We start from the raw sequence: 12052 nt of genomic DNA on the forward strand, positions 1-12052 counted from the left end.
TGGGCATGTCTTTCCTGCTGCGGCGGGCTGTCATATGCATCGGAACAAACCCTTCCTTCCTCCTTCCTGCTTTTGTCACGGTTCTGTCACAAGCATGAGAAAAGTAACCAATGTGGGCAGGAAGATTACATGTGCCATAACTATCTCCAGCACCTCCAGCCCTATCTGATACACAGTGGGAACCTGATCAACATTTGCTGAATGAGTAAATCCTATTGGGGGGGAAAAACTGGGGGGGGGCAGGAAAGGGAATTTCCTGCATCAGGTTATGACCAAGGTTGCCTGAGAACTGGGTATAGGAGGCAGTCTTCTGCTCCTGGGGAGGCTTTGACTACACCAATAGTAATCATAAACCAGGGATTCATCTGGTTTCCATTGTCTCTCTCGTGGTGATTGATGGGACAACTGCACCAAAGTTTCTGTGAAATTGTCATCCCCTAGGATAGTTGCAGGGAAGGAGAGCAGCCTGATGAAAGAGTATAGGCTTCAGAGTGAAGCTGGCAGGCTTGGGTCCCGACCTCACTATGGGCTTAGGACCCTGACCAGGGAAGTAAGCCATTTTGACTTGTGGAACAAACAGATCATCTCTCATTCAGAGAGGAAAGTAGGGCTTGGGAGTGGACAAGGACTATCCACACTCTCACGTCAGAAGATATTCTTTCCCACTCCAATAGAGAGGGATGCCAGCCTATCCCTGCACAATAAAGCCTGAAATACCCTTCAGATGTTCTAGAAACAACCAGAGAAGCAAAGAGAATTAACCTTAAGTGTTATTAAAAAGCATTCCACACAAATACATATTGACAACAGTTCAAAATGGGCATGCCAATGTGTTTTGTAAATCTTAACAGAAAACTCAAATAATGCTGATATGTATATAGAGCCAAACCCATTACAGGAAAACTAGATCTGTACTTTGTAAATTTTAAGAAAAGCCAGAAAAGCTGAAAAAAACAAAAATCTATAGTTTAAACTCTACCTGGAAAAGAACTAGTATGATCCTTTTCTAAAAGGAAAGCCAGACCTGCTCAAGCAAGTTCTAAGGAGAGTGGCCAGACCTTTAAGTGAGCTTTATAGAAATGTCTGTCTGGGCAGACTATATAATCCTAACCTTTAAACATAATATAATCATAAAACTTCTCTCAGGGTGTCCTGGTGACCAAAATGGAGGATCTAGATGTGTGCAGAGCACAAGGAGAGAGAACCTACTCCTGCGTCGGGCCCGGGGCCAGCTACAGCCAAAAACACATTTTGTGTTTTCCACAGGTGTTTGCCGCAGCAGGGCCTGAACCTGCCAGAGACAATTATGTCTGGGATTTGGAATGAAGACAAGCCGCTAACATGGTCCCCAAGCCATAGAAATGATGGGCCAGAGAGGCAATGGGTGATCAGAGTAACACACCTACAAGGATGTGTGATCTAACAAGAGCGCACCCCGCAGCATCACACGGACAACAAGCAGAAGGAACATTCTAGACATAGGGAGCAGCTAGAGCACAGACTTGAGTACAAGGAAGAGAGTGCTGCTCAGACACTACACAGAGAGAGAGTGGCAGGCTAGGAGAAAGAGGGGGCTGAGGACACAGGGTCAGGGCATGGAGCATCGCACGCCATGAGCACCACAGGACCTCACTGAGGCCAAGGGAAGGGTGCACATGGGAGGCAGGGCATCAAAGTAGCAGAATAAAGGCAAGAATCTTACAGGAAACTGAGGCAGGTGGTGTGAGGGTTATGCAGTGAAGGCACCTAGAGGGCAGGAGACCTCAAGGTGTTAATGTTGTTGGGAAAGGAGAGTCCCGTCCTGCAGGATGAAAATGGCCTTAGAGCAAAACATTCAAGATCCTTAAGATCATTTTTGTTGGCACAAGAGGCCTTCAAAGTAAGAATTAGAAAGAGAGAGCAAAGTGCTTCAAACATTGGCCATTCGGAGGGGTGCAGAAGGCCGTCCTTGTCCCCTGCAACCTTGAAAGTCCCAACCCTAAGCTTGAGCCTGGCCTTCAAAGTAAGACTTAGGAAGAGAGAGCAAAGTGCTTCAAACATTGGCCATTAGGAGGGGTGCAGAAGGCCGTCCTTGTCCCCTGCAACCTTGAAAGTCCCAACCCTAAGCTTGAGCCTCGGTTCAACTGCAGCTCAAGATCGGTGTTTCCTGAGTCGGGAACTCAGCCATGGAGGCTCTAGAACCTAGCTCATGGATTCTGGGGCCCTGCTCTTCCTACGGCCAGCAGGCCAAGCTAATGAGAACTTTGTGTTCTTGGCTCCTGCTACTGCCCAGCTGTTCTTTTGGCTAAGGACTTCTCAGCCACATGTGAGCCACACCCCTCATAGCTATGGTCCCCCTAAATCAAGCCTATGACTGTGTCCCATGACCTTGGACCTTGAATACATTCTGCTCCCTTCTAGCATAGGTGAATGCCCTAGTGGTAAAGTTCTCCACTGTAAGAGGGATCTGCCCCTACTGGTACCTTCCCCCCAGCAAGTTCTCGGCATGCAACAACTCCTCAAGGGCTTCTAGCTTGGTTGTGAATGAGCAGGGGAAAAAAAGGGTGAAAATCACCACATTTGCCATTGAGCATTGAAACCTACGTTGAGTCACTGCTCTGCCATCCTACATCTACGGAGTCATTGCAAATGTCACCTGAGGGGCTTGTGAAATAGTTCAATGGCCAGGGTCTTTGCTTAAGCATGTGTGAATTCCTAAATTGGATTTCTATCACCACACAAACTGTGTGTGATGGCACATGACTACAATCCTGGCACTCAGAAAGTAAAGGCCAGAGGCTCATGAGTTCAAGGCCATCCTTGACCACAATGCAATTTCATTGTCAGCTGGAGTACACACAGGAGGCGCTAACTCAAAACAAAAGGGAAAGGAAAAGTAACAAAAAAGGAAAGAAAGCAGAAAAGTCACTTGGCTTCTCAGAACCACAGACACAAGGTCATTGCTCAGACTTTACAGAAGGTAAGGATGGGATTGAGGGAGGCAATCAGACAAATGCACTCTGTGTCCTGAAGTCCTTTGGGAATGTACCAGGATCCGCTGGACTCTGATTTGTCCCCCAGTCCGTCATGAATAACAGTGTCTCCACTTACTGTCACCAGCTGCCACCCTTCCAACACTCGTGAAACGGCAGAGCAGGGGAGACAGGATAAAGGGACGCAACCGCTGCAAACACTTGGCTCTGCATCCCGCCAAATCCTCACTCAGCTCCTGTTTACTCTTAATTTAGCTCCAATCTCAACACACAAATTATCTTGTTACCAAGTTGGTGGGAAATGTCATTCTGTAAATACGTTTCTCTTATTGGTTAATGAAAAAAAGGCACTGTTGGCAAATAGGAAGGCAAGATAGGCAGGGCTAGGAGACAAGGAGGATTCTGGGAGATGTAGTAGAGAGGAAACAAGATGTAGGTCGTGAGAGGACAAGAGGTTTAGACCCTCTCTCCGGTAAGATAAGACCACGTGGAAACACTTAGGTTGATAGAAATGGGTTAATATTTAAGACAGAGCTAGCCAATAAGAAATCCTAGCCATCAACCACTGTTTAATAATATAAATCCTTGTGTGTTTACTTGGGGCTAAAATGGCTGTGGGACTAGGCAGGAAAGAAACTCAAGCTATAAGGAACCACCCATGGAGGAAAGTTAAGGCAAAGCTCAAAGCTGGAGGCGGGAGCTTTGGAGGAACCCGACTTCCTGACGTGCTCTCCAGGCTCATATTCACCTACCCTTCTTATGCCTCCCAGGACTATCTGCCCAGAGTGGCTCCACCCACAGTGGGCTGGACCCACCCACATCAATCATCATCAAAAGCGTGCTCCGCTCCCATGCATGCCTATATGCCAGAGTGACAGAGGCATTTTCTCAGCTGAGGTTGCCTCTCCCTCGATGACCCTAGTCTGTGTCAAGCTGGCACAACACTAGCCAGTATGGAAGTGTATTTGTATGTATTGTTAAATGTTGGAGATAGGGTGAAAGGCTTCATGGTCTTTGAAAATCTGCTGGAGCGTGTTCACTTCAAAAGCTTCTTTCGGGAAATAATCAGAAATGTGTTCCGTGAGCAAGGATAATCCCTGTGCCAAGCAGACTCTAGTGGTTCATTACACAGATCCTAAAGTAGAAAATACCTGAAGTGACAGGAATAATGCCCGCAGTACACAGGGAAATAGGGAAGTCCAGACACTGAAGAGTCACTGTGTGCATATGTGCATATAAACTTTAGGGAAACGTGTGTATGCACATGAATCATACACAGAGAGGATATATGCCCAAGGGTATAAGGAGTGGGCTTTTTCCTGCTGCCGCTGGCCCGCCGCCGCCGCGCCATCCCCAAACAACGCACAGAGACTCTGGATTTGATATTACGCTGTTGGCCAGGTACTTGTTTCTTATCGGCTAGCTCTGTCTTAAGTATTAACCCATTCCTATGTATTTCCACATGGTAGCGGAGGAATGGCGGTTCTGTTCTCTCCAGACTCTCCATGCTGACTCCTCCTCCCTACTTCCTCTTTCCTCCTCGTCTCCTAGTCCCACCTATCTTCCTTTCCTATTGGCCAACAGTGCTTTATTCATTAACCAGTATGAGAAACTTACACAGAATGACATCTCCCATCACAAGGGAGAAGGCCAACAAAAAATGCTGTTTAAAATAATTACTCTAAAAATGTTTAAAATGATTATCTGTGGATTAAAGGATATAGATCTCTCTCTCTCTCTCTCTCTCTCTCTCTCTCTCTCTCTCTCTCTCTCTGTCTGTCTCTCTCTCCTTTCCTCCTTCCTGTTTATCTAAGATTTCTGTTAAAAATAACATATACTTTTTGAGTGAAACTTTTGTTACTCTAACAGCTCCAGTTGGTGAATTAATGATAAAAGAAGTTTCCCACACTCTGTCCCTAGCTGCGAACACTCCTAAGGTCACCTTCCTGCCCCTGTGTAGTTCCTCGATATCCTGTGGAAGATGGCCTGTGGAAGGGTCTGGCATGATTTTCACAAGCTGAGACCAGACATGGTTGTTGATTAATTAGCCAGCTCTGGGCAGCAACCACGCCTTGAGGAGGAATAAATTCCCAAAGTAATTCCCAGAAAGGGAGGACAGTCAATTATAAAACTTAACACCTAGACACACACCACCCCTCTAGCAAGCAAGCTAAGAGGCCAGCTCCAAGCTCTGGTGGTCCAGGAATGGGCTAAGCTGATGCACTTCAATCCTTGTCCCCACAGTATAGTTTTCATCTCCAAAAAGCACAGTCTCTCTAAGAATCTTCCAAGTAAATATTGTGTCAAATGTCAGACATGAGTAGGACGTCTGGTATCATTTTGCTTGCAGGAGCCCGAAGTTAGAACTCAGATGGCTGTACTCCGGAAGCCATGGTGGTTCTTTCCCTCATACTCGACTTCCCTACATTGGCTAGTCATGCTTACAACATGGGACACCCCCCCCCAGCCAGGTTCAAACTCCCATTTTGGGGCACTGAAAACACCCGAGACCTCGGTTCCATCAGGAAAGTAGGAGAAGATAACAAGAGCACAGGTTGGAGTAAAACCTTTAGTAAACATTTAGTATTAGAATTTCCTGTGGGAAGTTGGAAGAGGAGGAAAGGCCAATCCTCAAACCACTCATAAAAGTCAACCCCATGAGCACTAAAGAAGTAAGTGTGAACCATGAGCCATGAGCGTTCTAGAAAGTAACAGAATATTTCCTTGACCTTGACGTAGGCAAGCATTTTTAAGGATATAAAAACGGAGTATAAAACACAACAATCATAAAACGAAAGACTGAGTCATTGTAGCTCATTGACATGAAGGATTCCTCAGGGCTGGGGATGCACCTCAGGTGGAAAAATCTTTGCCTAGCACTCATAAAGGTGCACACCTATACTCCCAGCACCCAGGAAATGGAGGCAAGAAGATCAAAAGTTCAAATTCATCCTCAGCTACAACATACTTTTGGGGCCAGCCTTGGCTTCATGAGGCACTAAGAGGAATGGAGGCAGACTGAGCACCTCCCCAAGTATTAAGCAAGGCTGAGCAAGTGTGAAGAGTAGGGTCCCAAAAGCCTGTACGTAAGTCAGAAACAACCCCTACTTCCACTGTTAGGAGTCCCACAAGAGGACCGAGCTACACAACGGTAACATGTATGCAGAGTGTCTAGGCCAGTTCCATGCAGGCTCCCTGGCTGTCTGTTCAGTCTCTGTGAGCCCCTCTGAATCCAGGTTAGTTGAATGTGTGAGCCTTTCTGTGGTGTCCTTGACACGGCTGGCTCCTACCCTCCTTTCTTCTCCTCCTCTGCAGGATTCCCAAGCTTCACCTAATGTTTGGCTGTGGATCTGTGTCTCCCTCCACCTTTCTGATGGCAATTGGGGCAGGCACCAATCTAGTCCCAGGAGATGGCCGATTCAGGCTATGTATCTGCTATTGCTAAGAGTCTGAGCTGAGTACTCTCTGTTGACTCCTGGGAAGTTCCCCGGAACCAGACTTCTACCTGACCCTCAAAATGCCAACCAGCAGTCCCTCTCGAACTCTCCCCCTCCATCCTCCCAACCTGATCACGAACATTCACATCCCCACCCACCCTCAGTCCACTCACAAAATCTCTTCCCCTTCCCAGGGAGATCTCTCCTTGTGACCTAGTCTCTCTGGGTCTCTGGATTATAGCATTGTTATCCTTTATTTTACAGATAATATCCACTTATGAGTGAGAACATACCACGTTTGTCTTTCTGAGTCTGTGTTATCTCATTCAGGATTTTTTTTTCTATTTCTACCCATTTGCCTTTAAATTTCCTGGTGTCCTTGTTTTTAACAGCTGAATAATACTCCATTGTGCAAATGTACCACATTTTCCTTATTCATTCCTCAGTTAAGGGACATCTATGTAATTTTCAGGTTCTTGCTATTACAAATAAAGGTGCTATGAACATAGTTGAGCGAATGTCCTTGTGGTATGATTGAGCATCCTTTAGGTATATTCCAAAGACCATATCTGGGTCTTGTGGTAGATCGATTCCTAGTTTTCAAAGAAACTACTACACTGACTTCCAAAGTAGGTGTACAATTTTGCACTCCCACCAGCAGTGGAGGAGTGTGCCCCTTGCTCCACAACCTCTCCAGTGTGAGCTATTGCTTGTGTTTTTTATGTTAGCCATTCTGAAGGGTGTAAGATGGAATCTCAGGGTTGTTCTGATTTGTATTTCCCTGAGAGCTAAGGTTGTTGAACATCTAAGTGTTTCTCTGCCATTCAAGATTCTTCTCTTGAGAATTCTCTATTTAAATCTATATCTATTTTTCCCCATTTTTACTTGGATTATTTGGTTTCTTGAGTTCTTTTTATATCAGCCCTCTGTTTATAGTGTCCATTGCCTTACAGAAACTTTGCAGTTTCATGAGGCTCCATTTATTAATTGTTGATCTTAGTGCCTATGCTTTTGGTATTCTCTTCAGGAAGTTGTCTTCTGTGCCAATGTGTTTTGAGATTTTTTTTCCCCCTACTTTCTCTTCTGTCGGGGCAGTGTATCTGGATTTATGTTGAGGTCTTTGTTCCATTTTTTGTGTTTTGTACAGGGTGATAAATATGGATGAATTTGCATTGTTCTACACCCCAATATCCAGTTAGACCAGCACCGTTTGTTGAATATGCTTTATTTCTTCCATTGTATAATTTTGTCTTCTGTGTTGAAAACCAGGTGTCCATAGGTGTGTGAATTCACATCTGGCATCTGGCTCTTTGATTCAATCCCATTGATCTACCTGTCTAATTTTGTTCCAAAACCATGTTGTTTTTATTACTATAGCTATATAGTAGAGGTTCTTTTATTGTACCAGATTGTTTTAGCTATCCTGAAAATTTTTGTTTGTTTTTCCATATGAAGTTGAGTATTGTTCTTTCAAGGTTAACACAAAGAATTGTCTTGGGATTTTAATAGAGATTGTGTTGAATCTGTAGATTGCTTTTCAGAAGGTGGCCATTTTTACTATGTTAATTCTACTGATCCAATGAGCATGGGAGATCATTCCATCTTCTGATTTCTTCAATTTATTTTTTCAAAGACTTGAAATTCTTGTCATACAGGTCTTTCACTTGCTTGGTTAGAGTTACCCCAAAATATTTTATATTATTTGAGGTTATTGTAAAAGGTGTTGATTCTCTGATTTCTTTCCCAGCCCGTTTTTTTGTTTTTGTTTTGTTTTGTTTTTTTGTTTTGTTTGTTTGTTTGTTTGTTTGTTTGTCTTCAGTTAATCCTGTATCTGGCCACTTCACTAAAGCTATTTATCAGCTGTAGGAGTTCCCCAATAGAGTTTTTGGGGTCACTTATGTATACTACCATATCATTTGTGAATAATGAATCTTTGACTTCCTCCCTTCCAAATTGTATCCTCTTGATTTCCTTTAGTTGTTATATTGTTTTAGCTAAAACTTCAAGTACTATATTGAATAGATGTAGAGTGGACAGCCTTGTCTTATCCCTGATTTTAAAGTGGAATTGCTTTTGAGTTTCTCTCCATTTAATTTAATGTTGGCAATTAGCTTGTTGTATATTACTTTTATTATGTATAGATATGACCTTTGTATGCATCATCTCTCTAAGTATTTTATCATGAAGGTCTGTTGGATTTTGTCAATGGTTTTTTTCAGCATCCAAGATGATCATGTGGGTTTTTTTTTTTTTCCCGGTTTGTTTATATGGTGAGTTACACTGACAAATTTTCATATGTTAAACCATCCTTACATCTCTGGGATAAGACCTACTTGGTCATGATGGACGATGTTTTTAATATATCCTTGGATTGAGTTTGCCAGTACTTTATTGAATATTTCTGCATCTATGTTCATGAGTGATTCTCTTTGTTGAATATTTGTGTGGTTTGGGTATCGGGGTGACTGTGGCCTCATAGAAAGAATTTGGCAATGATCCTTCTGTTTCTATGTTGTGGAATAATTTGAAGAGCATTGGCATTAGCTCTTTATTGAGCTGGTAGAATTCTGCACTAAAACTGTCTAGCCCTGGGCTTTTTTTGCTTGGGAGACTTTTAATGGCTGCTTCTATTTCCTTAGGGGTCAGTGTCTATTTAAATTGTTTATCTGATCTTGATTTAACTTAGGCAAGTGGTATCTATCAAGAAATTTGTTCCTTTATGTTAGGTTTCTAATTTTGTAGAGTCAGGTTTTTTTTTTTTTTTTTTTTTTTTTTAATGATTCTCTGATTTCCTCAGAGTCTGTTGTAACCACATTTTGTTGACTTAGATATTCTCTCTCTCTCTCTCTTCTCTCTCTCTCTCGTCTCTCTCTCTGGGCCATTTAGCTACTTTGGATAAGGGTTTTAAAATACGAGTGCTTAACAAATTTGTGTTTTATCCTTGCACAGAGGCCATGCTAATCTCTGTATCATTCCAACTTTAGTATATGTGCTGCTGAAGCAAACACTCATAAAGGCTATTTTAAGGTCTTCGTATTGTGCTACAGCTATGTTGGAATTCTCTGGGCCTCCTGTAGTAGAACAGCTGGGCTCTAATGGCTGTTACTGATGGTGTTTTTATGCTGCCACCTAGGTCCTGGGTTTGAGATGATTATAATTCTAGGTGCTAAAATCTGGTCCTGTCTTTGTTGAGTGGGTGTTTTGTTCCTTGGTTTCTGTTGCCCTCTCTGGTTCCTGGGAGAGTGTGGTGTCTGAGCGTTGTCTGGTAGGTAATTCTTCTGAGATCCTGCTAGGTATGGCCACTGGGGACTCCCAGTAAAATGTGTTTCTAGATATTAGGAGCAGACTCTTAGGAATGGGGCTGGACCAAGAGGAGTGAGCTGAGGGTTCCACAGGAGAGAGGAAAGCAGGGTGTCCCACCAAGATCGGCTTCGTCCTCGTGGGATGGGGCAGAGCAGGAGCAGAGGATGTAACAGGCAGTCTGCTGCAAGGTTGGGGGTGAGACTGGGGCCTGGGTTTGGAGGCCAGGAGGGAGGGTGAAGCTCTAAACTCTCCTATCTGCCTTGATATCCTGCTTGCCTCCCTGGCAGGTTTGGGTGGCAGGTTCCCAGGGAATGCCTGCTGGAGTTGTGAGCTGGGATAAAATGGTGAGCAGCAAGAAGGAAAGACCTGTGTGGCCCACTGGAGCACTGGAGGTACAGGGAGGGGGGAGGCCCTAGCAGGCGGAGGTAATATGTCCACTCTACAGGAGAAACAAGAAAGTGAGATGTCGTTAAATGTAAGCCAACACAGGCACGTGATAAAAATCCGGCAGCTCCTGCTGAGGGTCCAACAGGATGTTTCCAGGCCACTACGGTGTCTGAGAAAGGGCTCTGCATTGTCAATGGTGTTCTGAGAGAGAGATGGACCCTAGGATCAGAGGAAAGCATAGAAGTCCCATTCTTCCTGCTCAGTTCTACCTATAAAAACCTAAAGTGTTCTACAGCGTGGGCTGTGTCTGATCAAGTCAAAATGGCCTGATCAAGGAAGCCAAATAATTTCCTTTTTTGTGGGGAATTAAAAAAGAAAAAGTGCTTTTGAACAATTATTCCTTCTTTAACTTTGTGGCATCTGTTTACAGAAACTCTCAGAATTAAGGGTTTGGAGACAGTTGCCATCTTTGGGAATACAGAGGAAGGCAGTGAGCCCTCATGTCTCTGAATCCAGAAAAGATCTAGATAGCTCTCTGGTTCCCAAAAGACTACAACTTACTTGATGTGGGGGGTTTTCTTGGAAGTGTGTGTGTGTGTGTGTGTGTGTGTGTGTGTGTGTGTGTGTGTACCATGACCAAAAGTACGCAACAGACACATTAATGTACAGGCAAGAACACATGCACAGAGGCCAAGGGACACCCTTGGCTGTCATCCCTCAAGTGCTATCATTCCATCTATGTGTTTTGTATTTTGAGACAGGGTCTCTCCCTAGCCTGGAGCTTGTCAAGTAGGCTGGCTGGCAGCCCCAAGGGTCTGCCTGCTCTGTACTTACCAGGCCATCTCTCCAGTCCTCCTCTCCCTGAGTCATATTTAAGTCCAGGAAGTTTTGTGATGAAGGAGACATTTTTTTTTTTCCTGCTAGCGCCTCTCTGCCCAGTTTCAGCATCATCCACAGATTCGTAGTCATGGACGAGCCTTCCAGGGTCTTAGCAAACCACAACCAGAGCCAGTGGCAGGGTCAAAATTCATACTGTGAGGACCCCCATTTCCAAGGCAGAGCTCGGTAAAGCCAACCTGCTCAGGAGGCAGACCCTGGGCCGGGTTCTGAGTTTGTTTTCCTGTTGGTTTTGCGGCTGCTCCCGCTATGTGTGAGGAGAAACTAGGCCCGGAGATAAACACCACAGCGACACAGGAGGTGTTTCTTTCCCCTTTCAGAGTCTGCAGAGTCTGCACTGTGCTCCTCCTCACCAGCACCACAATTTCCTCTGGCACTTGAGACAGACATATGTTATTTTCAGCTCCTTGACTTCCTAGCACGCTGTGTCACTGCACACATGGCCCAGGCCCCGAGAATATAAATACATGCGGGCGTCTGCATTTCCACTGCTGGACTCACGCCACACTTTTTTTTTTTTTTGTAATACTACGTATCTCGGGTGGATTGTCATCACAGCTGAGCCATACGACAGAGTCCCCTAACAAGCAATGGCTTCCACTCTCAAAAAGGCTCAGCCGTTTCCAGTCCCCACCTCCAAACCAGCAAATGCTCAACTTCAGTCCAGGGGAAAAAAGCTTTGAATAACCCTTCTATGACTCGTTCACCTACAGATGAAGCAGCCTGTTAACTTACAGGCTGAGGTTTGTGAAGGCCCGCCCACTTCCCGACAGGACTCATTACAACAGCAAGAAAGCCTACAAGGAGCTTCAGCTTTGCAGATCCTCTGATAGTAAACAGGAGACAATTTGCAAATTCAAACGTGCGGGGCAGGTTGGCACCCTTTCAGCTAGCAGAGGGTTTAGGCTGGGTGCCAAGATATGGGAAAGGAGACTTTTTAAAGCCTACCCCTTCTGGGGGTTGCTGCAGGGCGGGTGCGGATGGAGCCGGGTGCTGATTTGCTCTCGATTCTGCGAGATGCTTGGGAGCCATAGCAAACGATGACAGACAGGAAGC

The 12052-nt window shown here is 44.8% G+C and overlaps 1 non-coding gene across 1 annotated transcript; it reads right to left on the reverse strand.

The window, feature by feature from the left end:
- Positions 1-9313: 9313 nt before the first annotated feature.
- Positions 9314-9417, reverse strand: LOC127233584 (U6 spliceosomal RNA). Its single transcript, XR_007835484.1, has one exon. It is a non-coding gene; the product is annotated as a U6 spliceosomal RNA (small nuclear RNA).
- Between the last annotated feature and the right edge of the window lie 2635 nt (positions 9418-12052).

This window comes from Phodopus roborovskii, unplaced genomic scaffold, assembly GCF_943737965.1.
Source record: "Phodopus roborovskii unplaced genomic scaffold, PHOROB, whole genome shotgun sequence".
Taxonomy (NCBI): Eukaryota; Metazoa; Chordata; class Mammalia; order Rodentia; family Cricetidae; genus Phodopus; species Phodopus roborovskii.